The 26504-nt window shown below is 40.3% G+C and overlaps 2 long non-coding RNA genes across 3 annotated transcripts in view; one reads left to right on the top strand and one right to left on the bottom strand.

Moving 5' to 3' along the window:
* The first annotated feature begins 2862 nt into the window (after positions 1–2862).
* Positions 2863–26504, top strand: part of LOC109202791 (uncharacterized) — a 39005-nt gene continuing 15363 nt past the window's right edge. The window contains exon 1 of one of the 2 annotated variants that reach the window (XR_002062721.2): positions 2863–3114. This is a non-coding gene — a long non-coding RNA (uncharacterized LOC109202791). The remainder of the gene's footprint in view (positions 3115–26504) is intronic. The other variant, XR_003220757.1, reaches the window with a different exon arrangement.
* Positions 13050–23416, bottom strand: LOC109202792 (uncharacterized). The gene is made up of 6 exons (XR_002062723.2): positions 20297–23416; positions 15855–15911; positions 14840–15077; positions 14544–14710; positions 14205–14300; positions 13050–13756 (listed from the first exon to the last, which is right to left on the bottom strand). It is a non-coding gene; the product is annotated as an uncharacterized LOC109202792 (long non-coding RNA).

Here is a 26504-nt window from a genome sequence, read left to right as displayed (position 1 = left end):
CTCAGTTTGCTGCTCATTTATTTCGAATACAAAAACATATTGATTGTAACTACCCCTGTGTTTATGAGCCATCGCCCTTTCACTTTGTCTTTACCTCCAACTTTTTAGCTGCAACCAGGAACAAAGAGTCCAACAGCAGCAACAATCCCACCACGGTTTCTCCAGAAATTACATAGTTGGGTTTTTTTCCTGTGGCTATCACAATAGGAAAGTATGCAGTGAACTTTTTTTAATAATTTTGTCACAGTTATGAAATTTATTATGAAAATCGTGGAAAATGTCAGCAACTGTTTGATGGAGACATAGTTTGATGTTTAGGATGAAACACAACAAGCAGCAATAAGCAGAGGTGGGACCAAGTCATTGTTTTGCAAGTCTCAAGTAAGTCCCAAGTCTTTATCCTCAAGTCACAAGTCAAGTCTCAAGTAAAGTCAAGCAAGTCAGAGTCAAGTCGCAAGTCAAGACAGACAACTTTCAAGTCAAGTCCCAAGTCCGAAACTTTGAATTTCAAGTCCTTTCAAGTCTTTTTTTTTAACCCTCTGGGGTCCCGGGTATAATTGGCCGTTCTTGACTACTTTTGATTTTACTTCTATATTTCACTTTTAAAATATGTTTTTCTTGCCTTGTTTGGTATCATTATTTACAGCACAACCTCAAATATCTGAAATTTGAGTTATTTTTTTCATTTTGGTATACTATATTAGCACAGTTGATCTAAATTCAGACAAAAAATTCAGAATCCGAGTAGAAAAAAGTTATATTTTTTTACATGTTTAACGAATCATTTTCATAACTTGAAATGCAAATAGAAATTGTACATTTCTAAAAATTATGCACAAGTTTTGCAAACAACAAAGTTATATGGTACTATTTACCTAAAAATGCAGCCAAGGCCTCAGGCGTTTTTTATATAACCATTTAAATCTATTTACAGAACAATCAGGTGTGCTGCATCAAATAAGAAGGCACACAAATTATTTGTGCCAGTCCAAAAAATGTAGTTTGTGTTCAGTATAAGACAGAGAACCCCACAGGCCTAAACCCTGCAGGTCTGACAACTGGACGTGCAACAGTCCAGTTTTCTATGTGGAGACAGCGTTTACACTGGAATCTGCCTTTGACAGCTTTTTTAGATCAAATATGAAATTCAGCAGTCTAACCGACACACAATACAAAACAATAACTACACAACAAACTAACTATAGCCTCCAAACACGCTAAACGTCACTAATGTCTCACATATGAAAACTCTCTCTCTCTCTTTCTTTCGCTCGCCCGCTTTCCGTCGCGGGTGTCACTCCTAAAAACTTCCCCTTCTCCCTAAACAACCAAATGTCACATGTTGCCTTATCATTTTTTTGATTGGCTGACATGGTAAACTCTAACACCAATAGGGAAGGGGTGTTTTTTCTTTTTCTTTTTTCACTCGCAAGTGGAGAGCGTATGCTAGGCTGTCTGTAGAAAACGCCGTTTTTGTCTAGCATCCCTGTTGAGAATAACCTTTGCAAATAAACAACAGCTAATAACAAGATCAAAATATTTTATTTGATGTATTGACATAAATGACAGAAGAAAAAGGCCATGTATAGCAGGACTACTCAATTACACACTAAGGTGGGCCAGATTTTCTAACCCAAAAAAAATTTCCCAGGCTCAGACATGCAAAAGTTAAACACGACCATACACTAATTGCAAATTAAACACAGTGATTTTGAATTGTGATGTGATGGTAAAATAAATATTTGTCAGTCTAAACTGGGTTAAATCTACGGGGTTAATGATGGGGAGGAGACGGAGAGAGACTGAGTACAGCTACAGAACCCACTTTCTGAAACGGACCCTGCTCACCATTCACCGACAATTCTGAGCTAACAAGTTGCATGTTATTCTTGGATGCGCTTGCAGGACCTGATTTAAAATAGCATGACAAACATATCATACCTGTTAAAGCCAAACAGTATCATCAACGTAGCCCGAAGAACATTTGCTAATAACATGAAGTTAGCTAAGTCAGCTACTTCATCGGAGCAAAAAAAAAAGAAAAAAAAAGCACCACCTACCGTTCTTTATGCAACTTCAAATGTCGGACAAAGTTGGAAGTTGTTCCATCTCCGTCTGTGATTCTCTTCTTGCATGTTTTGCATATTGCATTTCGTTTTTTGTTGACTACTTCGTAGTTTATGTACCCGAAAGAAATTACTCTTGGAAGCATTTTTGGCTCCAGCGTTTTTGTTCTTGTTTTTTTCAAATCTGGTTAATTTGATTGGCTGTGCTACAGCCCACGCTCACATACATACGGAGTGTGGTAAGAATGAATGAATGAATAAAGTGAATTAATGGTCCGCACTTTTTATATAATATGTATGTTAAATTTTAGATTTGGGTAAAATATCAAGTCTTTTCAAGTAAACAGGTTCAAGTCCAATTCAAGTCCCAAGTCACTGGTGTAAAAGTCCAAGTCAAGTCACAAGTCTTACAACCTTTTTTCAAGTCAAGTCTAAAGTCATAAAATTAATGACTCGAGTCTGACTCGAGTCCAAGTCATGTGACTCGAGTCCACACCTCTGGCAATAAGTAGGTGATGAGGAATGTGAAGCCAAGAATGAGTTAAAAAAAGACAGAAATCTAACTGAAAGTGTGCCGAGTTTAGTCAGTCAGATGGGTTTTCAGGGGAGGGTGAAATCAGTAGAAAGAATGGCTCAGATGTTTTTATCCAAAGATGAACAGAGTTCTTATCAAACAACCAACAGCTTCATTCTTGTGTGTGTGTGTGTGTGTGTGTGTGTGTGTGTGTGTGTGTGTGTATGTGTGATAGAGAGACTGTTTCCAGGAAATCAGGATGTGGGAGTCTCTTTGGGAGAATATAGTTCCTACATCTGTTTCTTTGTGTGTGTCTTGTAACTAATGTGGGAGGAGCCATTAACAAACAGCTGGAGCAGAGAGCTGATCACTGAAAACAGACAGATTCAGACAGAGAGACAGACAGAGCTGTATCAGAGAGAGGTGGGACGCTGAAGACAGAAAAATGTCTTTTTTTGATTTCTGGAGCAGAACGAAGGAGAGAGGCGCGCTGCTGAGGAGAGCCAATCAGCTGAGGCTGAATCCGTCACAGCTGTAAGTCTGATTGTTAGGTCTAATTGTTGAATGTTGCCATTGTGTTTCTTAAATTTGTACAGTCTTAGTTCAAGCAGTATTATCAAAGCCATTCCTTTGATCCTGAGCACCTCTAACCACTTTGTGTTGGGGGAGGTTTTATTGTAGATACATTCTATCTGAAAGATCTGTTTCTTGTGTTGTAAGCTTCCTGCTTTTATGACCCTTTGGTCAGCAGGAGGTCTCACACACACACACACACACACACACATTCCTACTTACATATAAAAGTTCACACATATACATACAATGCCTTACGGTGTGTTCACACCGAACGCGATAGGCTCGAGCGAAAACGCCCCAAACGCCCCTAATTTGACGCGTGCACATTCGCACCTCAACGCGTGTCCAAGAAAAATCCATCGCGCGTCAAAATTGCATATTTTGACGCGCGTGAACCGGAAATGTGGGAGGGATGTGGGAGGAAGTTGTGCCAGACAGTATCTTTGCTAGATGGCAGCTGTCGAGCTAGCGTTTGAAGAGAGAGTCTCCCTCCTCTATTTACTGTGGAGAGCAGAGCAGCGGCGTTAAGGACGTCCTCGCCGTACCTGGGTCCATCAGGTCCTCCAGAGGCGTGAGCAGTTTGGTGAGTTTCACCACTTGCTCAAGGAGCTGCGCCTGGATGACGGCCGATTTCAGCGATATCACCGTCTTTCACTCGCCCAGTTTGAGGACCTGCTGTCCCTCGTCGGTCCCAGAATCGCCCGCCTAGACACCAACTACAGGCGCTCAATCCCACCTGCAGAGCGCCTGTCCATCTGCCTGAGGTTAGTAAAAGTGTTTAATATGGTAGTCCTTTATTGATACCTGTGCTAATATATGCTAAACCAGTGGTTCCCAAAGTGTGGGGCCCGCCCCCTAGGGGGGCGCAGAGCCATTGCGGGGGGGGGGGGGCGCAGAGCCATTGCGGGGGGGAGGGGGGGGGGGCGCGGTATGAAAAGGAAAAAAAAAGAAAGAAAAGAAAGCTTGGACACTGGTAGCATAATGGACAGATTTTTGACGGGGCTCCCACATAAACGCAAAGCAGGAGATGAAGCATCGCCAAATATGTTTCCAAACCAACTTCCTTCCAAGCCAAAGACTAGAAAATATGGTGAAGCATATCTTCCCTTTGGCTTCACCTGCACAAGTGCCAATTTTCCCCTGCAAAATTAGTTTCCCTGCGTCGGGAGCAGCGCTTGGCTCTCCAAATCACGGACAAACAGTATCCCACATTCTTGATTTTTAGTTCACAAACACTTCTTGTAATGACTAACTACTCCTGACATTTTGGACATGTTAGCTCTTTATGCGGTAAAGTTACAGTGGGATACAAATAATATCAGGCTGATCCTGCCGTAATTTGTTCCCCCGGTTCAAATCACGGACAAACAGTATCCCACAGCTGTTTATGTTTTTGAACCCATTTTGCACAGAGAGGCATTTTTTGAAAAATGTATTGACAGCAATGTTGAACATTATTACACAGGAAAAAAAACAACTACACGTAAAATAATTACACCGTGACGCCTCTGCCTTTCTAAATGCAGGGACAGTAACTGCGTGTGTGTATGTAAACGTGTAAAACCTGCAGATAGTCAGATTAACAGTAACAGTATTTTGTCTCTATCTGCCATTCTGCAATTCATCTCATGTAAACAATAACGTGGCGCACAGCGTGACGTGAAAAGAGGCACATACCTTTGACGTTGCGTGACGAACTCTGTAATCCTCGTCCACACATAAACGCAAAAAAGGAGTTTTAAATAATCTCCGTTTTCGGTGAATCGCAACGCCGTTTACGTGTTGACGAAAAGCCCAAACGCATAGAAACAGCTGTGTTTTCAAAAAATACCAGTGTAGGTGTGGACTTAGCGTAAAAGAGTTAGTAGTTTATTTTATTACTACCTGTAATTTATTGCCGTTTACTTGTATTTGCTTAATTGTTTACTAAATGTTTGAGGTGTGAAATAAACCGCAATGGAGTTTGTGCGGGGGGGGCGCGAACATTTTTCTTGTGAAAAAGGGGGGGCCTGGCAAAAAAAAGTTTGGGAACCACTGTGCTAAACTATCGTTTATACACTGCTAACATGGCTGTGGTATGCTAACAGTGAATGCCGTCGGTGTTTACTGATAGCAAACTGTGGTATGGAGACGACTGTTTATAATATTTCTAGTGATACTCGACAGTTCTCATCAAGTCCCGATTTAATTCGATTTATGCTGTTATCAGTGTTTGCAATGATAGCATGGCTGTGGTGTCATATCAATGTATGCTCTCAGTGTTTGCTGATATCAAACTGTGGTATGAGGACCACTGTTGGTAATCTTTGTAGTGATACTCACTCCTTTTTTTTTTTTTTTATTTAGACCTGGTTTAATTCTGGTATAGTTGAATATTTGTATATAATCCTTGCAGCTGTCAGACTCTATAACAGGGGTCAGCAGCCTTTCTTAAAACTGAGAGCTAGATAAAATTGTGAACAGTTTGGTTCATCTTTAGTTATATGGTTCTATCTAGCATATTCTATCTTGATAAGCTATGTCTTATCACAGGTTAATTTTTCAAAAATATTAACAATGATTTAAGCAAGGAAAGGGCTACATGTCAACATACAACTCTTTATTTCTATTAATGTCTTACTTCATTCCTACCTGATTGACATGTCTAGGAATTATGAGTGATTGGCTCACTGTAGTGGTAAAAGTTGTTACCAATCAAATTATGATATGGTAAAGTTAAAACAAAACACAACTGACTGTTTTATATTATATCTAATATATGTTATGTAATTATCCTTATAATTACAAAATGTTTTATGTAAGATTTATGTTTTGTAATTTAAATCTGACATCACAAAAGTGTTTTGGAATTTGAATAATGTACTTTGTAACTGCAGTACACATAATACTAATTTTGAACAATTTTGTCCAGGTTCCTTGCCACCGGGGACTCCTTCAGGACCATCGCGTTCAGTTTCAGAGTCGGTGTGTCCACAGTGTGCCAGATCACCCCCCAGGTAGCGACGGCGATCTGGGACTGTCTAGTGGACGACTTCATGGCTGTGCCTTCACCTGGAGACTGGCGGTCCATCACAGAGGGATTCCAGGAGCGCTGGAACTTCCCTCTCTGCTGCGGAGCTCTGGATGGGAAACACGTCCAGACAAAGGCACCCCATATATCACATAGGAGACACACACATTGATATACACGAAATATTTATTCCATTTCTTTTTTTGTGGTGCCCAAATTTATGCACCTGCTTGATTTTGTTTAAACAATTATTGCACACTTTTTGTAAATCCAGTAAACTTCTTTTCACTTCTCAAATATCACTGTGTGTCTCCTGTATGATATATTTAACTGACATTTTTTATTGTAACAACCAACGATTTATACAGGAAAATAATGGCTATTAACAAGGTTGCCCAAACTTTTGCATCCCACTGTATTAGTATATTCTGTCATTAGTATAATATGAAATAAATTCTACATGTGTCAAGTCGTGTGCCAACATTTGCTGTGTAGTAGAACTGAGACATTAGTCATTATAAAAATTTATTTGAAATAATATTAAAATTCTCAAACAGAAAAACATTAAACATAAATATATAAAATATAAGTATTTACAGAGAGACAGGAATAAAAAGGACCCAGCTGCTCTCCAGAGCAGGAACAAGGCTGAGGAGGAAATGCTCCATTGGAGACTGGCGTGGCCTCTTCAGGGACACCAGAATGGCCAGCTCCACCGCCGATGGACCGTCCTGGGACCAGTCCCTCATCTGCCTCGGAGCTGTCCTCCTCTCTGGGCCTGTAAAACAGCACAAAACACAAAGAAATGAGAAGGTTGCTACTAGATTTTAATTTCAACATTGAAAAACAAACAAACAAACAAAACAGGATATAATCAGATTAGTAGTGATGGGTAGATGAGGCCTCGTGAAGCGTTTCAGCACATTCCCCAAACTGTATTGATACTGTGTCGACACAGTGTTGCTGTTTTGCTCCATACTGACACCTGCTGGACCTTAAATATCATTGCAGGAAACTTACTTGAGACTCACAACAGACACTGATTCAATGACCTAGTCATACTTGTACACTGTAAGGTATTGTACTTTCCATGGAATCATTTTATATCTTTTACATTTCAAATATTGTAGACATCTATAAAATATATTGTGAATGACACTAAGTGAAAATTAAAATGAAAGTATTGTGAATGTAATATTACTCATTTGACTCAGAGTTTATTATAAAATTCTATTCAGAAAAATAAGTTTATCCAATGTTTTTACATTCAGTCTGTTGCATTTTTTTGACACCATTTCCCCAGCTTTGGAAAACTCACAGGCACAGATGAAGCTGGGGTACACAAAAACTGTAAAGCCAGGTGGAAAAGGTTCAGATAAGATGTCTTCCTATTCCCCCAGTACGTTAAAGGATCCTCTGATCTTGGAATGTTTCTCTCCGACACTCTCCACAATACTAAGGGGTTGGCAGTCCCTTATAATAAAATTCAGGACTGCCTGGTCCAAAACAGTCTTCCTAGATGCTTGATTTCAAAATAATAAAACACATATTAATAAAAAAAAAAAAAAAAGATGATAAAGCTGTTCAGTGTCAATATAGGCCGACCTGTGTTCATTCTCGGTGTCTTTGTCTCCTCATTTTCATGTTTGGCTCTGTAATGCCTAAACACTGAGGAGGTGCTTTTGTTTGTGTAAGAAAGCTCCGCAGAACAGATGCGACATTTAACCTGCATAAAATGAAATAAATACTTTACACTTCAACTCACATTGCTGTTTTTCCTATTCTGATAGATTACACTGAAACAAAGACAGACAAACTATTACCTTATTTGCAGTTAAAAGATCAAAATGATCCCACACAGCAGAAACATTTCTTTTTCTTTCGGGCTCCATTTTGTTATGGAGAGATGTGTATTTTTTTTTTTTAATCTTTGCGAGAGTAATTTCGTGTTTTTTTTGGTGGCGACTCATTCCGTTGACAGATTCGGATGCGGTACTTTTTAAACACAGTTTGGCGCGTTGGCAATGAGCGATACAGCAGCTGTATCGATCACGTGACTTTTTCTTAAAGCGACGCACGCACCGATGCAGGCCTCGCTAGGTGAGCTTGATACATGCGTCGGTGCGTCAGTATTGCAGGACCCATCACTACAGATTAGTTGTAGATATTTAGTAAAGGTGATCACAAGGGAATCCCACCGAGTAAAAAGCTATCAGTGCTGCTGTACATCTGATGCTACAATTGCTTACCTGTGGGTGCAGGAGCAGGAGCTCAGGGACTGGGGAGCCAGGAGAAGCAACAGGGGATGCTCTGCTGCAGAATCAGCTGGTTCTATCAAGACAATATTAAATGTTAACAGGTTGAATACAATAATCATAGCGAAAGTATATACAGTGGTCCCTCATTTATTGCAGCAGGGGTTGTCAGAACAACTAGCCCCTCGCCACGCACTTTATACACTTTTTTCCCCACACGCATGAACATTAGTCACAGTTCTCACAAGTTGATTCTCAAAGTGCAAACCTTTGTAGATTGCAAAACGTAAAAGTATTATGCCGTGTTTTGTCTTCATCTGCCTGCCACTTTCGTGCGCCTTTTTCCCTCGCGGTGCAGGTGTCTATTTCCGAATGAGGGTCATAGTTATGAGTGATTTTGTGCTGTTTTATCTATTGGATGTGATGGTTATAAAAACAAAACATGATAAATTTGACAAGCACAGGAGACACAGCACGGAGGAGATTTGTCAGTCAGGCTGCAGAATGCAATGCTGTACTGTGCAAAAAAAAAAAAAAAAATCAGCGAAAAAGCGAGGCAGTGACGGATGAGCGGGACCACTGTGTGCTATTTATTAATAAACAAAATATATTCCTATATGACAACATGCATAAAAGCAGAACGGTATTTGTACATCAGTGGGAAAATAGCGGTGGCTTGCTAGCTTTTGTGCGGCTTCCTTGGGTCAGTGAAAAATGTAAAAAGAGAAATGAATGAACTTACCAGGTTGCCCGATCTCTTCACATATCTTCCTCCAAGCTCGGTCCTTTATATTCCTGTCTCGGTACAGAAAGCAGCTGGTGTCGTACAGCTCCGGGTTGTTTGCTATGGCGTTGATTAGCCTTCCCTCCATTGAAGAATGAAGGGCTTTGGTTTGATCTGCCCCTTTGACCTGGTTACAGCCACGTCACCAGGCTCCTGATTGGTTGACGCGGCGCGATTTGACGCTGGAGTTCAAATTTTTCCAACTCGAGTGGTAGAGGCGAAACACGCGTATGCACAAAATGCAACACAAAAACTCACGCGCGTGGTTTTTTCCGCGAGTCAAACGCGCCAGGCGCGGTACACTGACGCGCGTTTCACGCGCTTTGGCGTTTTCGTGACGCAAATCTGCTTCCGAATTTTCGCCGGACGCGCAATCACGTGTCATCGCGCTCTTTCCATTGACTTTACATGTAAACCTGACGCTCTGGCCGCCTCTATCGCGTTCGGTGTGAACACACTGTTAGAATGCCTTCTTCCACCAACCGGCCCCAGTATATGTCAGCTGTCAATTGTTCACAGTCTTGTAGCAAATACTGGTTCTTAGAATGTGTCCCCAGGCATGGGAACTGTTTTCCTCCCGGAAGTGTAACTGTTAATCCATCAGGTGAACACATGATAGTGGCTCCCAGTTTAATGAGCAGATCCCTGCCCATCAGATTCACAGGCACGTGAGGAGACACCACATATCTGTGCTTCAAAGTCTGCTTTCCCAGCTCTGTCAGGGCTGGATCGGTTACTGGCAGAGTCATTGCAACCCCAGAGAAACCCACCACACTCACCGTGTGATTGGAAAGTGTTGCACTGCTTGGTCTTTGTCTCGGCGTTGAGTAAGTCGCTCCAGTGTCCACCAGGAAGGTCATTTCAGTCCCTTCCATGGTCATCGACAACATAGGATCTGCCATTCCCATGCTGCCGGATCTCTCTGGGTCCCGTCAGTACTGCTCCTCCTCCCAGCCCCAGTCGGCCAGGGGATACTGAGCCACCGGCGCCATGCCTGGGTTTGGAGCTTGATGTCCCATTGCTTGGACTGCTCTGCCTGGAGGAGCTCCACGAGCCTGGGGTGGATAATATGTTTCTTGTTGCCTCGGTGTGGGACAGTTGCGAGCCCAGTGTCCTTGTCCTCCACGCCTTAGGCACGTGTAGGGGTCCAGCATAGGTCCCCCCAGACCACGACCTCTTGGTCCTCCCCTCCTGTATCCACCACGCCCTCTGTGCAACCTGCCAGCCACCTCAATTCCCCGTGGGTTGTCCTTGCCTTGGTCCATTGACGGGCCATCGGTCATCAGGATACAGACTTGGGTCCAAATCTGGCCAGTCGGGCCCAGGATCGCCCTGAGGCTTTGCCACCAACATTTTCTTAGCTCCCTCCTTACTTTCTTTTTTCTTTTCATTTACTTTGATCTTGGCCTCAGCCAGTTGCAATCTCAGCAGCTGCCCTTGCGCCTCCTCTAACTCCTTTTTCTTGTTGGTCACCTCATCCTGCTCCAGCTGAAGTCTGTGGATCAAATGTCTCTCCCATTTTGTAGAATTTGCAACCGCAAAGTCTGGATTCTTTTCTAGGTCAGCTCTCACTCGCTCTGGTAGACCTGCCAACACCGTTGAGCGAAACCACGCCCTATGCTCACCCCCCTGTCCTGGATGTTCTCCAGTCTGCACAATCCACTGTTCTTTTGCCTGCTCTATAAACTCTCTTGGAGTGTGTTCTGGGCTCCACACTATTTTAGGTGTGGTGCCAGTGTTGGGGGTCAGATACTTATCACGCACTGCATCAGCGAGAGCATTTCGCACCCTTTCATAGGGGACTTCATTTGCTGCACACGTAGTTCCTGCCATTTGTTCCACATCGGCTAGACCACCTCCTCTCATGACTTGCCCACCTACTGCTCTAAAATCACCCAAGGCCAACTCTTCTCCTTCTGTTAGACTGCGGAGCCTCCTCAGCCAAGCGGCTCCTCCCTCTGTGATCTGTGGTAGTTGCTTCACCAGCGCCTCCAGGTCTCTGATGTTATAGGGCTGATACACTGGTTCTCCCTTTAGCCCCTTCATCAAAGGCATAGAGAGTGGCAACCCATCTTCTGTGTCAAACTCCCCCTCCTCAGTCTGCAATGCAATGCTCTGCCTCCGGTTCTTCTCAAAGATCGACTGTCTTTCCTCTCTTTGTTCCCCCAGAGTCCTTCCAGAGCAAAGCGTCCTCAGACCCAAGTCAGCGTGAAACTTTGGGGCGAACCCTTCAATCCCCAAAGTCGACGCTTTCCGTGGTTTCCGTGATTTTCTGATCGACCTCGTAATGTCCTCCAATGCTTCGATCCTCTTTTCTACTATCCCCTCCTCCATTTCTTTCAACTTCTCTTCTAGCTTCATCATGGCTTCCCGGTTAGTAGACATTTTTCCGACAACCTCCCCCTGTCACTGATTTTCCTTAACATCGCCGGCATTTGGCCTCTGACAGGCCTTTTGCCCCTCCTTATGTGGCGAGCTCTGGAACTGCGGTCCAGGCGTATCCTCTTCTGAGGTCCATGAGTCCTGGGCTGCCACTTCCTGGCTGACCTGTTCTGTTATCGCCCGGTCTGCACTCTTATGAGCCTCAGGCTGAGCTTCTTCCAGAGCTCCTTCTGGGCTGAAGTGCGAAGGAGGAAACAAAGTCACACTCTGTGTAGTTATGCTACCTCGTGATGTCCCAGCTACTGGCTGAGACTGGGTCACCTCCGGTGTAGCTGCCACTGATTGAGGCTGCGTCACTCCTGTGTTGGCTCCCTCTGCCTGCCGGGTAGGAGTCAGTTGTCTGCTGTTTTCCTGAAAATCCACAATTCCTCCCTTCACTGTTCCTGTTATCCCCCCTGGCCCCCACACAGTACCACTCTCCAAAGTCAAAATTGGAAAAGCGTACGGGGGGGGGGGCAGCAGGCAGTTTTGTCAGGCTGGGATATCCAGACGTTGATGTCAATTCAGCCGTGGCTCCCTTCTGTCCCTCCTTTGCCGGCGGTGGTCCGGTCTCATCCACTTCCTCTTTCATCCACTGAGACACCCCCTGGCACACAATCATGAATTTACAGTACTTACCATGTTTTTCCTTCATCAGCTTCTTTTCTGCTTTCACTTTTCTCATAACAAATTTACTCTCACAGTTACTGCATCAACCAATTGCAAAGCTTAAAAATAAAAATAAAGCCCCTGTACACGCGCTTTTTATTCTTAGTACACTGTAAACCCGAATAAGTTACCAGAACTCAAAAAAATTGAGGCAATCGATTGCCTCAATTTTTTTGAGTTGATCAACTTAAAAGTCAAATTTTTCCAGAACATAAAAGTTTGGATTACATGGTACTTGTATCTTTTGAGAATGGTCAACTCAAATATGTGCAGTTAATATGACTTACAGTTTCAAGTTTACAAATTCAAAGGAATAAGTTCACAGAACTTATAAAAAATAAGTACACAACCACAACATTTTTATGTTAACAAAACTCAAATGTTTATTAGTTTGTGTTGTCATTATTTTAAGTACACATTGGTCAAATATGTTGACTACTTGATACTTAAAAACATGTGACTCAAAACTTAAAATTTTTGAGGCAATTGATTGCCTCAATTACACTGAGTATCGGTAACTTAATATGCAAAAGTCATAAACATCTGCCATTGAACAGTATCTTGTCTGCTCCCTTTTAGCACATTATGTTGAAATTAAATACATTTAAAAAAAAAAAATTAAATAAATTAAAAATAATTAACAAAAACATTTATAAATTAAAATAAGTAGGTAAGTAAATATAAATATATTATATATATATATAAATATAAATATATAAAATAAGTAAAAATTGTTTAGTCAGGAAAACTGAGTAATAAAAAATAATGCCAAATAATAATAAATAATATCAAAATGTGCCTTTGGCTCTCTGGCTAATATCTGAATAAGGCAACAGGGCAGCAATTTGAGTGAATTACAATGCTATTTGTTTTACATTAACCAGTATCAAACAGTGAAATTTAGGTCATCTTGCGCAGCCCACAATGTTTTAGAAATAGTATTACAAAAAACATTAAAACATACAAAACATTAGTGTTGCTTTGCATTATGTTAATGAGGACAAAGGCACGTTGTATAGTTTGGACCTATTGGCTGAACACCTGTCGAGTAATGCAATAACATTTTGAGGCATTTAGATAAAAGGAGAGAACTTTGAACTAGCCTTTTATAATGCTTTACCCTGCATCCTTCTTTCAGATGAGTTCCTACATAACCAAGTCATTCTTGAGGGTCTGTAACCTGGGTGACAGTTTACCACTTTCTAGACCAAGTAAAATCTTTTGAGTAAATTCTAAAGTGTTGGTCAGGGTTTTGGGGTAGCTGAGGTGAAGTGCATAGATCAGTCCAAACATTACCAGGAAGGCTTCACCAAATCTGGGGAGACTGACCACGGCATCACTTTCAATGACGACAGAGGTTTTCACAGGTTGGTAGTGAACTGGACTTGTCGTGTCATGGTCACTGATGACAGTGAAGAGGGCCACTTCAACACCATCAAGCTCCAACTCATCAGATTCGTCCTGAATGAATGAAAAAGAGATACTAATCACAATCTAACCCAAGAAATACAACAGACGACATATAATTTCTCATTTTACCAACTCCCGTTGAGATCCAATACCTCTTTTACAAGGGAGACCTGGGTCTCACTGTAAGAGGTGAAAAACAGAAGCGCCATGTTCTGCACACATAAATCAGCTAATTCACCAGAGAATCAAGTGGTGTGAGATAGACTGAAACTAAGCTAAAGGAAAAACACAGGAAAATGTTTTTCTAAACATCTTATCACTTTCAACAAAACACCAATTCAGTTCATTCGTAGTGAGGAGACAGAAAAGACCAGACATGGAAACCGTATGGGTAGACTAAACAAAGGTAAGTCCAAACAGTGCATCAAAATACATGTTTGTACTCTGATGCACTGTTTATATACACAGTAGTATCTGTTAGAAACTTAAGGACACTCACAGTGCAGGTTCTGAAAAATCCAGAGACATCCTCACGCAGATAGACAGGAAGGGCGTGGAGAACGGTAGTGCGCTTGGTGTGGATATCATGGATGTTCTATTGCCAGATAAAAACAGAATTGTATATACTGGTGAGTTTACTGAACAACAACAACAACAACAACAACAGTCAAATCAGAACATATGTCCACAAATAACCTGTTCACATCTTTAATACAGTCAGACAAATAGCAAACACAAAGTGGACTAATAGCAAAATTCAAAAAGCTCATTTAAATCACTGAACCTGTCCAATGTTCCACTGGTTCAACCTATGAAATGTGTAACAATCTATTATTACCTGTTCATCGTGAATTCTTAGAATTTCAGCCAGGGCATCTGCTGTCTTCCCAGTTTTGATGCCTTCTGTCTGAATAAGGTCATCAGTCGAGGAAGATGGCGGTCAAGTTCAGCGTAGAATGCATTGGGCAGGTTCTGATTTGTAATCCGCTGAAACTCTGCATACAACTACAGCAGAAGGACAATACAGTTCAATTTGAAGAATCTCGCACACCTTTATAAAGCAGCAAAAAGCAAAAAGCTGCCACATGAGTAAGAATTACAATTTTCATTTTAAAGAGAGCTGATCCATATTACCTCAGACTCCATTTTTAGAGCAGGCCAGAGGTCCAAGAGCTCCTTCACTGGTGGGCAGGACATCACTATGGTTTGTCTGCGCAGGGGAAATGTGGTCTCCATCAACTTTCTAATGAGGGGCAGGTTCTTCTCAGCCTTCTTGACTTCTTCAACAATTGCTTGCCTCAACTGGTCAAGGCTTGAAGGATCCTTTCCTTGGGGAAAGTTTGGTAGGAAGTTGACTTCTGCTCGCTTGGGTCTGTTAATGTTGGAATGTGAAGGTTCATTATCAGGATTACTTCTACTTCTTTTTTCAGCATTAACAGTGACCTCCTGACATCCAGCCCGTCTCATCTTGGTCCTATAATTGCCCATCATTTGTGCTATACCTACAATCCTTATATGGACATGTCACTGTTTCATGATTTTTCAAATGCTTTCTGAGATGACTGAAAAGGCCTGTTTCAGAAAAGGGTTGCTGAAATGTCCATAAAGGGCATTTAAATAACACAGGCCTTTGACTCTGCTCTGCACAACTGCTAAGTTGTCAATATCTTGACAAATGAGTACTCAGTGCATTAAGTGTCTGAAATGTACAAATGCAATCAGTGTAGAGGCATGGAAGAGGGCTGATTCGGGAATAGTGGCTGTGCTGCAGCCTGTAGTGTCTAAATAACTGTATTCTGGAGGTGAAGGAAGCTGCGCACAACTTACACTGCCAGATCATGTTGGAAACAAAACAGAACTCCTTATACTTACAACTTAATATAACAGTTAAGTTATATTAACAAGTTATAAATAATAACAATAAGTGAATTACTATTAGCTCACAAAGACATGGTCATGGACTACAGCTAACACTGCTTTAAAATGGCAACCTGTTTTCCTCAAAACAATTTGTTTTATATAAGAATCTATAGGTGGAAAATAGCATAAGTAAAGTTGGTTTATTAGTTAGTTTAACATATTTTTAAGACAACTCGAGAGAGAGCGAGAGAGGTGATTGGTAGAAGAATTCACAAACAAAATGAATTACCTGGTATCTTTATCACATCCCCAGTTCTCTTCCTTGACTCCGTATTAATTCTTGAAGCTGGAACAAAGAGATCCAAAGGCATAAACTGATGAACAATTAAAAAGCATCCAAACGGTGACAAATTATAAATACTTCCATTTATAATTTTTCCCTGTTAATGATCTTTTCATTTAATCCCCAAAGTGTGAATGCATCTCTAGTCAAGATACTAAAGCCATCGAGCAAATATTACAATACTGAAGACAAGCAGCAGCACTTGAACTTTAACGGCATGGTTAAATAAACAACAACGCCATTTCTACAAACTAAAGCGTTAATGATGAGAGGTTCCCCCAAACATGTTATTTGAAATTATTTAATGTGCACACACAGTTAATGTAAAAAATGTCAGGCTCCTCATCACTGCTTCTCTCTCCGAACGATTGTGGTTGTTTTGATTGACAGGTTTGTTTTTTAGGACCTTAGTGATCTAAGAGTGCCAATTGGTTGGCAGAAGTTGATTGACAAGTGATTCCACTAATTAGGCAAAGTGAGAGGAGACGATGCGTGCGCCGTGCTCTTTCATTGGCCCTCTAACTCTGGCTTGTGAACAACGTGGCTCGTCAGAGCAGGTGTATTAGAAGGATGAGTTTCCCGATCATTCTACGGCATAAAGTGACTGATATATATAAAAAACACCTATCGAGACCGTTGCTCAAACGCCTAATACACCTACACCACTTATTCGCACATATAGTTTAAAATATAGCGTTTTGTACGGTGGCCCCTAGAGGCAAAGCACGTACAAACTCCAAAACACTTGCAAACTCCAAAACACTTGCAAACTCCAAAGCACATGCAAAATCCAAAACACTTGCAAACTACAAAACACTTGCAAACTCTAAAACACTTGCAAACTACAAAACACTTGCAAACTACAAAACACTTGCAAACTACAAAACACTTGCAAACTCTAAAACACTTGCAAACTACAAAACACTTGCAAACTACAAAGCACATGCAAACTCCAAAACACTTGCAAACTACAAAACACTTGCAAACTCTAAAACACTTGCAAACTACAAAACACTTGCAAACTCTAAAACACTTGCAAACTACAAAACACTTGCAAACTCCAAAGCACATGCAAAATCCAAAACACTTGCAAACTCCAAAACACTTGCAAACTCTAAAACACTTGCAAACTCCAAAACACTCGCAAACTCCAAAACACTTGCAAACTCAAAAGCACATGCAAACCCCAAAACATAACGGAAGTGCTCCAGGACGCTAGGGGCAGTGTTGAGCTTTTGTTACCTAGTAACTACACAAGCCATGAAGTACCAATGACCGTCGCGCTTCCCAGGTTGCCTAGCAACCATGATACTAACCACTGGAAACGAGTCATACAACTTTGTTTGACAGAAATGAAGGAGAACATATTTTGTTCATTTGTTTGTACAAGAGCTTTGTGTGATTTGATAAGTATCTGAGGCTGAGACCACAGGACAGTAAAACATGATTTTTGGGCTTCATTTCTGTACTGAACAGTCATTTAAGATTAGCAAATTGTTATTTATTAACTAATGTTCTTTATGAGACTAAAGTCATATCACATTGGTAATGTAAATATAATATGGCCAATATTATAGTTATTATATTGATCATTATTAGCTATTGCGGCAGTTAACATGAACTCTGTGTTAAATACTGAGCTTACAGATTCAAGTTGTAGTTATTTGTATGTCTTATACCTTAAATCTCCACTCAAAGACAAATATCTTTGACAGTGTATATGTAGATGTATCATATATGAGACAAATGTTGTTCCTTCAGTATGTTGGCATTACTAAATTTGGCTCATTGCTTACATATATTTATAAAAAGAAAATGTACGAGCTGTGATAACTGTTTCTCATAAAATGAAGAGTAGACTGATATATTAAATATTCCTTTATTGGGTGAGAAAATCAGACCATGTCATAACTGCTTTAAGTCACACAGAATAGATATCAGAGCCTTAAACAGGCTGACTTCTGCTAAATGGGTCAAACTGGGCAGAAAGTCTACAAACACATAACATCCTTATAGAATATGGTGTAACACTATAGATCAACTTAGCTCAAAATATATAAAGCATATGAACAATTACAGCAATATGATGCAACAAACACAGCAGTGCTACTGATCCAAAATACTCAAAGCTTCATAGAACTGAAACAAACATTTATTTTTAGCTCCATTCTGCTGCTGATACATACTTTAGGTTTCTGAACATTAAACTTGTTGCTGCCTTTCATAGTGTGTAACTTGAAGGCCCTGAGTACTTTCTCCCACACTGAAAACACTGGAATGATAACATTATTTGAACATTACCTAATAAGACTGATTCAGGACAGACATTAGTGATGTTAAACTTTTCTAGCAGTCCTTCACAAACAGGGAACAGTCTGTCTATTCTCTCCATCTGTCAGCTGCTGCTGGCTCTTCCTCCTCCTCTTCCTCACACATGCTGAGTTTGTCCTGGTGGATCATCAGGGGTGCAAAGCCTCACAGATGATGTGCAGCAGTGGCTCCCTCAGTCTGTCCTCACTCTGGACACTTGCAGTTGTCACACATGGAAATCAAATGTGTGATAAGCTGCAGGATTCAAACACAAGTGTAACTTATAAACACATGTTCATACTTTTATTCCACAATCAGAGAGAAAGAAAAAGAGAGAGAGTGCAGGACAGACAGACAGGTGACAGTCTCAGGTGTACACACTGCTACAAAACAGTACAGAGAAGGAAGATTTAGTGTTTGCGTTATTGCGAGTGCTTAACAAGAAGAGTTCCAGATGGTCCAGTGGACACATGTGTGACTCCTGTGATTAAAGCATCTTTCTTTCAGCTTAACGAGTGAACCGTCAGCTCGTTCAAACACACCTTAAAGTCCGTTTGGCTCGACACCACCGAACAGAGGCAGCAATATAACATAGCTAACATTAACAGTGCAGTGAATCCTGCTTGTGTCGTGATATTCAGGACTGAAAACCGAGCAGCATCACTGACTTTCAGCTTGTTGTGTTTGTGGATACATGACTGACTTTAATTATCCATAAAATCCTCACATTCTCTGTAAGACTAAGGTCGACTAATATTTTTAAGTAATGGCTTTAAAACCAAGCTAATGTCACATAACTTTCCCAACATGTGGCCAACAGTATTGTTTTAATGTTCTTGATTATAAAAAACATTTGCGCATAAATAAGTGACATAATATTCAGCACTTACTTCTGAAAGTTTACTCTTCGGCCGCTCCGCTTCCGCCGTTTTTTCGGCAAAATTATCCACACCACCGCCGCACTATGAAATCTGGGGTATGTTGGGCCATGAAGGCTTCACCGACCCATCCTTAAAATTCAGGGAAATTAAGGACCGCATTTGAGGGCCGCAGTTGGAGCAGACTTTGAATTGGGACAGCCTTCGTCGTGTCGCTGTGACGTAATCGGCCTTAAAATGCTGCCTACAGCCCAAACCGGTACTTCATGGTTTGTGTAGTTACTAGGTAACAAAAGCTCAACACTGCCCCTAGCGTCCTGGAGCACTTCCGTTGTGTTTTGGGGTTTGCATGTGCTTTGGAGTTTGCAAGTGTTTTGGAGTTTGCAAGTGTTTTGTAGTTTGCAAGTGCTTTGGAGTTTGCAAGTGTTTTGGAGTTTGCAAATGCTTTGGAGTTTGCAAGTGTTTTGGAGTTTGCAAGTGCTTTGGAGTTTGGAAGTGTTTTGTAGTTTGCAAGTGTTTTGTAGTTTGCAAGTGTTTTGGAGTTTGCAAGTGTTTTGTAGTTTGCAAGTGTTTTGTAGTTTGCAAATGCTTTGGAGTTTGCAAGTGTGTTGTAGTTTGCAAGTGTTTTGTAGTTTGCAAATGCTTTGGAGTTTGCAAGTGTTTTGTAGTTTGCAAGTGTTTTGTAGTTTGCAAGTGTTTTGGATTTTGCAAGTGTTTTGGAGTTTGCAAGTGCTTTGGATTTTGCAAGTGTTTTGGAGTTTGCATGTGTTTTGGAGTTTGTACGTGCTTTGCCTCTAGGGGCCACCGTAGTTTTGAACAAGAAAATGGCTTGAAAGCACTCTCACTGCAGACAGGTATCTCCGCTGTGTAACTGCAGGGACAACGGGCTTGTTTGGACCCAACTATTCTGAGTCATGAGAGGGGGTTTCAAAATTTAGAGAGATTAAAACACTTTGTTTCAGACTAGGCGATCGGGCGCCACCTCTAGAACAAGTAGTATGTAACTTTTTAAACAGCCTGCGACCCTCATTACAACAACTTAATGCTAGCTCTGCAAGCGCAAAGTTTCCTTCAGGGAGAGCAGCAAAGCACATAAAAAACACGGACCCGACATTTCTGCTATTCTTTTCGACACGCACCCAAAATACAACTAAATATTCGTATTTTAACAATAAACTAATATCAAAATTGAAAACTTACTGTAAGTCCAGTGATGCTAGTTGCTGCCGTTAGGTCCAACTTTCTCCAGTCGTCCGTGTTGCCTCTTTGGTGCTGTTTCCCGCCCATATACCTTTACTTCTTCTGTTTCGTATTTTTTTCCAAATAGCGGTAAACGATCAGTGTATAATGCTCATTAGCGCCACCTTCCCCTTCGGAGGGTGAATCAGAGATTAACTCGGAATAAAAATTGATTCCTGCAGCTGCTTAACACTTACGGAAAAAAATAAAAAAAAATATATAGGATACATTGATAAGACAATGAATATTAAAATAAATACATTTTTTCTTCCACTAATGCATTTAAGACAATTTGATTTTACTTATTTGGTGAAACACTTTGAGATTTTATTGTATTTTAGCATGTGCTACATAAATTAAGTTTATTATTAAATCCTACCTACTTGAAACAACAAAAATAACAGGACTTTACCATTCTTATATGTCCTGTGTTACGCTGTGCTTAAGTTATAATTTTAAGTGATGCTTACTTAATATAGAAATAGTTCAATTCAATCAAAAATTATTAGTTTCATTTACTCAAAAAGAAGAACATGTTACACGAACTTGACATATTTAAGTTAACAGAACTTTTTAAAGACTTTGAGTATACACTACTTAATCTATTTAATTACTTTGAACATTTGGGTTTACAGTGTACGGAGAAGAAATAAATCAAACCACACGCCCCCGTTTTCTCTGCTCTGAAAAATGTCAAAAATAAACCACACACACACTTCTGCCTTCTTTAGGCCAAATGAAAATATCAACCACAAATCATACAATTATTCCTTTTGAATTATATACTTAGCAAACAATCAACAACTCTATTTTTACAGGAGTTTTTAAAGGAGTTCTCTTAATAAAACTCTTCATGAAAAATTACAACACCCGTACTCACAATATAAAATCACAAACACAATACTACAACGTTTATTCATTATACTCAAAATATTACACACAAGCTCCAGCAAAATCAACAAAAACTCTATTATGCTCTTTTCTTCAATAAACAATAACAAGATTCATCAAAAGCACCCACTTCAGCGCTTCACCAGTACACAAACTTCAAACTTAAAAACACTAGAAAAATTCACCACAATTTAACACAGTTCAGGAACACATCATCACATCTTTCAGCTTTTCATCAGCAAATTTCACAATACTTTTCACACAGTATTTTATTTTATCCTCATTCACTCAGCTTCTGTATCAAATCACTTTCACACCACACCCACTTATAACCATGCAATTCAACACTTCATTATATATTCAGACATGTACAAACATAACAAAGGACACCAGATGCCAAGATAAATTCTTCAACATTTCCATATCACCGCTTCAAAACCGATATTATTAACCATTTCCATATCACCTTTTCAAAACCTCAGTACCGGTACACCTAACTTTTCCCTTCATTAATTTAAAAGTCTCTAAGCCCAGGTCCAACCTTGCTGGTCAATCAACGCGCTTCGGGAACGCCCTCACCGATAGCAATCAAATTTCTAGGCCCTATGTTAATTTATAAGCGCTCCCCGCAGCTCGACAGGAAGCTCCACCTCATGAACGCCCAGCGTCCTGCTGGCGCCTGAAGCTTTACGTAAAGCTTACATGTGAGCCACGTTTGAAATGGTCACGCCCGGGGGCCCTGCCCCTGTCGGTCAAACGGTGCAAGAAAAGTGATCCTTGACCACTGATTATTAACGACTGTCCCTACCTGTCACGGGTATCACCCGAATTAAGCCTCTTGCCTGGAGGAAATTGCAGCGCGTCTGCCGCAAGATGGAGTCATAACGCTCAGAACATTTTGCACCCCTGGAAGTCCAACTTCCGTCCTAGAATTTATTTAAACACATTTAAAAGCATCACTGTGGACTCCAAGTGCCATGCAGTTTATTATCTGATGCCCGAATCTAATTCTGCTAATCAATCTGGGAATAAAATCCCTTAACCAAATACCCTAATCTAAACTTTTTCTTGGCTGATGTCACAATCAACAAGTATAACACATCAACTTAAACACATAACATATAAACTTAAACACACAACCTATTAACTTAAAATTCAACCCAGAATTAACAACACTAAATTTTGTCAGTCAAATATTCCCCAAACTTTTACTTTTATCACTAATGACCCAAAATCACCACGGACATTTCACCAGAAACTCTACTGAGTGGACATTCAACTTAACTTTATTTCCAATTCAGCACCTTTTAGATATTCACTTTAATCAATAGGCGGTGCCTTACCTGTCTTATAAAGGGCCCGTCACTCAGTCGACCTGCTGGCTCCTGTCCATCCGTTTGACCACACCACTGGACCTCAGCCAAAAAACGTCCCTCCTCAATCCGGGTCAACGGCACCAAAACTGTCACCGGTTCGTGATTGAGGTGAGAGACAAACGACCACAGGTCCAAGTGCGTCAAAACAATGATTTTATTAAACACACGTGTGGAGGAAATACACCGTCACAACCCTCAGCATAAAATCCCCACAAGAAAGCATACTCAGAATGTTTTATACGTCAGGGTATTATTACGCCCCTTCATGCGTCAAAGCAGATACATGACATGCATAAGTTACAACAACCACAACCTTTGACACATTCAAAAAGAACATTTTCTCCGTCTCGACGCCAGGTGCTTCCTGTCTTCTCGCTTCTTCTCGCTTATCTCTGGAACATCAGAAACACATCCTACAACAAATTGTCACTTATGCAGGCACAAATGCAGTTACAAGCAAAATATGTCTGAACTCTTACCTAGAAATGAGTCTATATACTGTGTGTGTGTGTGTGTGTGTGTGTGTGTGTGTGTGTGTGTGCAGGCAAACTGTGTGTCTCGACCTCAGTGCACTCTGTCTCACCTCTCACCTCGCCAACTAAAGCTTATAACCTCTTACCAGACAGAAGGCTAACTCTTCTGTAAGCACATTTTGTAATATGTATAATATATATAATATGTATAACAACATAAATGAAACTATATGTGTAATATATTGAATAAATGTTTTAATCAAATGCCATTACTCAAAGCTTAATACAAAGGATATAAACAAATAAAAGGATATGAACGAATAACATGATATTAAAATGATATAATCCCCACAGGATGCACCCTGGACCCAGTGCAGGTGGTGGGAGACAGAAGGACTCTGGCCAAAATAACATCTCTGATGCACAGAGTCTCCCACCCCATGCATGTAAATGTTGCTGAACTGCAGAGCTCCTTCAGTGACAGACTGCTGCATCCTAGATGCATGAAGGAGCGTTTCCGCAGGTCCTTCCTCCCTGCAGCTGCCAGACTGTACAATCAAAACTGCTCCCAACAAACAGATGTTTACATCAGCGCTGTAACGTGCACTATTTTATCAACCCATTCGCACTACAACCTGGGTTTGCCTCTCATCTGTATTTAATTTTATTTAATTTTAATAACTATACAGTACTCTGTTTTTGGTAACTATTGTCCTTGATGTAAATATGTAAAAAAAAAAAAAAAGTGTATGTTTCTGTTCTGTGTGCTGTTTGTTTGTATATGTGTTTTTCTTGCTGCCGTTACAACCAAATTTCCCCTTGTGGGACAATTAAAGGATTATTCTATTCTATTCTATTCTATTCTATCATTTTTTTGTCACCACTCAGACAGATGTAACCGGGTGTCATTACAGCTGACGTGAATTATATTTTTATGGAATTTACGTTTACCCTTAGCCAGCAGTTTCAGGTTTCCCTCAGTGGCCCACTCTGGCCCCTGGTCAACAATTCACAATGGTTCCTGGTGCCTCTAGCTTCATGTTAGAGAATAACCAGAATCTTGTGTAAATGTAAATTTGTCTGTTATTGTGTAAATACTTACGCTATTGTGTACTCCACACCCATGGAGAGATGCCAAACTGCCTTTCACTGTTCTTGTAACAGTGACAATAAAAAGCTATTCTATTCTATTCTATTCTATTCTAACCGGAGTTGGTCTCTCAGCATCTGTGATTTTGTGTAGGACTACGGTTCCTCCTCATTATGACCCAACCAGCCTATTTTCCCTGCTGCTTGGGAAAGCTAGCAAATCCCTAAAGACACAATGACTGAATACTATGAATATATTTAGCAGGTGATTCTGCAGATAGTGTGCTTTGTATACGGCAAGTAAAGATCAAATGATAAACTAAGTCATAATCTAAAGGTTTTCAATTAAATGGGCTAAATAGATCAGTTACACAAATTAGCACAGTGCACTATAACATGAACAATGCTACAGAGAGCGTTATTGATGTTTGTGTTAGCTTAACTCTTCTTTGACCAAAATTTAGACAGACCTAATGGGATTATTTTGTAATTTAGGCTGTAAAAAAAAAAAAAAAAAAATGCTCATAGTTCAGAAACCGTTTGAATTTTCTCTCTAACACAAACAGTAATGGAATTACATTCATTTAATGAGTGCTTATCAAAGGAGCCCCAGTGGACCCTTTTGGACTGTTCTGAAAAAGGTTCTGCATCGTTCTTTTGGGCCTATTTTGTCCCAGATTTTTTTCTCTAAGCTTCTGCTCTGTTGGTTGTTGTTAGTATGTTCCATCCTTTTATTTTGATTTTTTTTCCCAGATATTTTTTACTTTGTTGTCAGACAGTGAGATGAGGACAAGTATTGGTTTTTGATACATCGATTTTAAGAATCAGAATCATAATACTTTATTAATCCAAGAGGAATTGATGGGGTCATAGTTGCTCCAAGACAGTAAGAACAAATAATTACCAAGTATTTCAATACTATAATATATTACAAAAGATTACAAAATAGCTCTAATATATAAATATATATTGATGCATTACATAAAACCAGGCTATGGCAGAGTGAACGCTTTCACATGCAGCTATAGGTAAATTCTCTGGGCCAGTATGTAAGGAAATCTCAAAAGGTTGATTGTGTTCATCTGGATGTTTTCAGTTTCATCATCATCCACGTGGTGACTTCTTCAGTCTCAGCTGATTGCAGGTTTCCAGCATTAAAAACAATACCTTTGCACAATGAAAGCACTGTAAAATCTAATATTGTGTTTAATTAAATATATTAAGTAGGCTGAACTCAATTTTTATCAATTTGTTATTAGAACTCAATTTAAGTAAGTTACCAGTACTTTTTATACAAAAACGCTGATCAACTCAATTTATTTGAGTTGTCTTAACTTAGAAAAACTAAGTAAGCTGGAAGTTTTGCTTCTCAGTGCAGAAGGATGAAACGATGTGGTTTGAAAATGCCACGTGACTACCGTCGTCCTCCCTAGCACGGATCAGTCTGTGTGTTCATGGTGCCAGCATTTGTTATGGAATATGTTGAGCAAACCTGGAGAAGCATCAGCTCAAAAAATTATTGTTGTCATTTCTGTGGATCTTTACCTGATACACTGACTTGGTGAGTAAATGTTTACTCTTATTCAAACTGATTTGTGGCTTCTCTTAGTTTAGCACCAGGTTTAAAATCTAAAACTAGCTAGTTAGTGTTAGCCTAGTGTTGCTGCTGCTGCTGGGCTCATGTTACTTAAAAATTAACACCACAGCCTTAAAAACCTTATATAAAAATACGTCTGTGAAATTTTCTGTTGATTGTTTGAAATAAAAAAGTGAGATAAGAGCCCAGACAAAATTTTTCGGGAGGTGCAGCCGTTAGGGGTGGGGTAGGTGTGTGGGGTATTTTCAATCCATAGCCATAACTAACTAACTAACTATATATATCAACCTGAGTAGCAAAAGACCGCTGGGGGGTTGAAAACAATATGCCAAGAGTTAGCTGTGCTCACCGGCTCTATCGAGCCTTGACCTCCCGGTCAGCTATCGCGCTGGTGGATAACAGAGCTCTCTGAAAACGTGGAAGCACTTTTGCAAATATGTGATATTTTGATAAATTAAGTAGATATTTGAGCATTACACAGCTATATTCTCGCCTGAAAATATCTTAAAAGGTTATTTTGTGACCCAGAAAGGGTAATCTGGGGAAAAGGAGGATCGCATTTGTCCGCCGCGGTTGTCGGAACCTGTGTATGCGCATACTTGTGTGTACCTGTAAATGTGGCGATGGCAGAGGAGCGCGGCTAAAAAACTTTTAAATATTACTTTTTCTGGGTCACAAAATAAACTCTTAAGATATTTTCAGATGAGAATGTAGCTGTGTAAAGTTCAATTATCTGCTCGATT

The sequence above is a fragment of the Oreochromis niloticus genome, linkage group LG7, assembly GCF_001858045.2.
Source record: "Oreochromis niloticus isolate F11D_XX linkage group LG7, O_niloticus_UMD_NMBU, whole genome shotgun sequence".
Classification (NCBI taxonomy): Eukaryota; Metazoa; Chordata; class Actinopteri; order Cichliformes; family Cichlidae; genus Oreochromis; species Oreochromis niloticus.
The sequence above is the reverse complement of the archived record's forward strand: the minus strand, read 5'-3'. Positions and strand labels throughout refer to the sequence as shown.